Raw genomic sequence first — 4230 nt, 5'->3', positions numbered from 1 at the left:
AGGTGGGAAGCTCTGCCCACACTCAGGGCACTGATTCAGCTGCTTGGGTGGCACAGAGGGACCTGCTCTGGCTACATCCTCCTCTGTAAATTCCTTTTCCTCCTCATCCTGATCACCTTCATCCTCATGGTTATCCTCCTCTTCATACTCATCATCATCATAGTCATCATTCCCCTCAGCATCACCATCCTCCATCTTGTCCTCTTTCTCCTCCTTCTCCTCTCCTTTCAAACTGAGCTTTGGCTGCTCCAACTTGATCTCTGGGTGCTGCTTCTCCTCCCAGCTTTTGTCTGGGTCCTTCTGTGAGGCCATACTGTAGCAGGAAGGGGTCACAGCACTGAGATTTGGACCATGGAAGCACTTGAGCCGAGGATCAGAAAACCTCAGATTCTTCCTGGGACATGACAGTCCCTGACTCCCAACACCTCCGAACACCCAGCTGGAGGACAGAATGCAGGGGGAACTCAAACCTTCAGTTTCTGCCACAGTGTGGGCTCAGACCTCTAATACCTATACTGAGAGGTTCCTCTGATCAGTGCCCTGAAGTTTCCCTGGGGCTTACGAGTGGTCTTGTCCCACTCTCCTTGAGCCTGGTGGTATTGGCAGGGTGGCTCCTTGCCCAGACCCTGTCCTTTGAGCTCTCCTGGCTCAGGCAATGGAGGCAGCAGCACTGACCAAGGAAGACCAAACCACCTTCAAACTTCTCCCACCACCCTCCAAATCCCAACCCCAAACACCACCTCCTGACACACAGCTGACCCTCACAAACCCAGGGAGTTTCCAAACTCCAACACCTGATGTGCCTCAGAGCCCCTGGAGGGGTGAAATGTGGTGGGTAGGAGGAGGTGGAGGAGGCTGAGAGGTGCCCTGGGACTCTGGGATTCTGGGGGCTGGGGTCCTGCTGTTGCCCCACTCTGGGTTTCTTACCTGCTGGGCTGCTCCAAGGGGCAGATCTGCAAACTCAGCTCTTCCCCAGCACACAGGGGCAGGGATGATGGAGAGAGAGGGACACAACTCCTGCCACAGAGAATCAAAGGGCTCAGAGAGCACTGACCTGCAAGGGATGGCTCAGCACTGCCCAGGACCAGGCAGCACAGCTCAGCCTTGCTGGGGGCAGCTCCCAAGCCCAGCAGCACAGCCACAGCACACAGCCAGGGCTGATCAAGATGGGAGGCCTCAACAACTGCAGACTCAGCTCCTTGCCCAGCACACAGCCCCCAGCACACAGCTGCAGGCCAGCACCACAACACAGCTGCCTCCACACAGCCTCTCCCAGGCCTTCCCTGCAGCTACCTCCCACTGCCTGCCCAGGCCTCTGATGCCTGCACCTGCATTTGACAGCACATCTTGCTCTGGTCCCACCTCTCCTCCCTGGCCCTGCCCCCACCACACCTACTCTGTGCTCAGCTCTGCCCTGCACACACCTCTCTGCTGCCCACTCCCCAAGAGAAGATCAGAGCAGCCCTCAGGACACAGACAAAGGGAGCTTCATGATCTCTGGAGATGCAGCAAAGGGGGAAGGGACTTGGGCAGCTTCTTGCTAAACCTCTTCAGCCCTCACTGGGATGCTGGAGGAGTCTCTGCCTCCTGCCCAAACCTCACACCTCCAGCACCCTTCACACACCTGCAGCCCAAAGACACTCACTGGAAAGGGTTTGGCTTCTTTCTCTCCCTGACCATTTCTCTCACCTTGCTCTTTGCAGCTCTCCTGGAGCTGCCAATCCACAGCCCCAAGAGAAAATGAGGTTGGATGGGAGGGCACAGTGCCCAGGGGCTGCTGTTCATCTCCCAGCTGACACATGCAGAGCTGCAGCACAATTCACTCCTTTCACCTCCTCAAATGCTGACAGATTCTGCCATTCCCTGCACACACAGTTGCCACCTGGGCCCTGCATCCTCTCCCCTTCTTGGAGGGACAAGGCCTAATTCCTGCCTGACCATTCCCAGGCCCTTCCCTCATTCCCAGCCCATCCATGGCCCTGCTGCCTTGGCTGTCCCATGGCCCTGGGTCCCCCACCTCCACTGCCACTGCAGCTGGAAGGCTGGAGTGGGAAATGCTGTGGTCCTGCTGTTGCCCCCCAGTCTGAGTTCTTTACCTGCTGGGCTGTTCCAAGGGGCAGCTCTGCAAACTCTGCAGACCCCCTGCAGACTCTGCTCTTCCCCAGCCCAGCGGGGCAGGGCTGATGGAGAGAGAAGGACCCAGCCCCTGCCAGAGAGAAGCAAAGGGCTCAGAGCAGAGGACTGAACTCCAAGGGATGGCTCAGCACTGCCCAGGACCATGCAGCAGAGCTGCACCTTGCTGGGTACAGCCCCCAAGGCCAGCAGCACAGGCACAGCAGCCAGGGAGGAAGGGCTGCTGGAGATGGGAGGCCTCGACAAGGGCAGGCTCAGCTCCCTGCCCAGCACACAGCTGCAGGGCAGCACCACAAGAGAGCTGTCTCCAGGCAGCCTCTCCCAGGCCCTGCCTGCAGCTTCTTCCCCCTGCCTGCAGCTGCATTTGCCAGGAGCTGTGGCTCTGGCTCCAGATCTCCTCCCTGCTGCTGCCCACAGCCCCCAACCCCACCAGCTCTGTGCTCAGCTCTGCCCTGCAGGCCCCCCACGCCAGCAGGGCCCTCTCTGTGGTGCCCACTCCCCAAGAGGAGACCAGAGGAGCCCTGAGGACACAGAGCAAGGGAGGTTCCTGCTCTCTGGAGATGCAGGGAAGGGGGAAGGGACTTGCCCAGCTTCTTGCTAAACCTCTTCAGCCCTCACTTGGATCCTGGGCAAACCCTGGCAGCTCCAGCACCACCCCCACACACATGCAGCATAAAGAGCCTCAGCTGAAAGGGGTTTTTGTTGCCTTCTCTCCCTGTCCCTTTCTCTCAGCTTTCTCTCTGGAGCTCTCCTGGAGCTGCCACCCCACATCCCCAAGGGGAAGATGAGGTCTGATGGGAGGGCACAGTGCCCAGGGGCTGCTGTGCATCTCCCAGCTGCCACCTGCAGAGCTGCAGCACAATTCACTCCTTTGGTCCCCTGCAGGGCTGCCAGGTTCTGGCACTTCCTGCACACACAGCTTCCAGCTGGGCACTGGATCCCTTCCCCTTTTGGGGGGGACAAGGCCTAATTCCTGCCTGACCACCCCCAGGCCCTTCCCTCACTCCCAGCCCATCCCTGTCCCTGCAGTCTTTGCTGTCCTGTGGCCCTGGGAGGGGAAAATAAATGTGGTGGCTGAGGAATCCTCTAAGGGACCTGGGCTGGAAGCAGGAGCACAAGAATGGAAGGGCTGAAGGCTGGTATGAGCTGGAGGGCTCCAGCCAAGGGAGAGGGTTGCAGAGGAGGGGTGGGGAGCAACCCTGCATCCCCCTCACACAGGAGCTGAGGAAGGGGGGGACAGAGAGGGAGTGAGAGCTCAGGTGACTCCTGCCCTGGGCTGTGGGGTGAGGTGTAAGGAGTGGTCTGAAGAGCATCATCTGCCTCATCACTGCCATCAGGAACCAGGACACAGCCTGGGCACAGCCAAAGCATAGCCTGGGCACAGCCAGGGCAGAGCCAGGGCAGAGCCAAAGCATAACCTGAGCAGAACCAAAGCATAACCTGGGCACAGCCTGGGCAGAACCAAAGCATAACCTGGGCACAGCCTGGGCAGAACCAAAGCATAGCCTGGGCACAGCCAAAGCATAGCCTGGGCACAGCCAGGGCAGAGCCAGGGCACAGTCAGGGCACAGCCTGGGGACAGCCTAGGCAGAGCCAAAGCATAACCTGGGCACAGCCAGGGCACAGCCTGGGCAGAACCAAAGCATAGCCTGGGCACAGCCAAGGCATAGCCTGGGCAGAATCAAAGCACAATCTGGGCACAGCCAGGGCATAGCCTGGGCACAGCCTGGGCAGAGCCAGGGCACAGCCAAAGCAAACCTGGGCAGAGCCAGGGCACAGCCAAAGCATAACCTGGGCACAGCCTGGGCAGAGCCAGGGCACAGCCAAAGCAAACCTGGGCAGAGCCAGGGCACAGCCAAAGCATAGCCTGGGTACAGCCTGGGCAGAACCAAAGCATAGCCTGGGCACAGCCAAAGCATAGCCTGGGCAGAATCAAAGCACAATCTGGGCACAGCCAGGGCATAGCCTGGGCACAGCCTGGGCAGAGCCAGGGCACAGCCAAAGCAAACCTGGGCACAGCCTGGGCAGAACCTGTGCACAGCCTAGGCAGAACCTGGGCACAGTCAGGGCACAGTTTGGGCTCCCCCCTGGGCCTGG

Source organism: Dryobates pubescens, unplaced genomic scaffold (assembly GCF_014839835.1).
Source record: "Dryobates pubescens isolate bDryPub1 unplaced genomic scaffold, bDryPub1.pri scaffold_73_arrow_ctg1, whole genome shotgun sequence".
NCBI lineage: Eukaryota > Metazoa > Chordata > Aves > Piciformes > Picidae > Dryobates > Dryobates pubescens.
The sequence above is the reverse complement of the archived record's forward strand: the minus strand, read 5'-3'. Positions refer to the sequence as shown.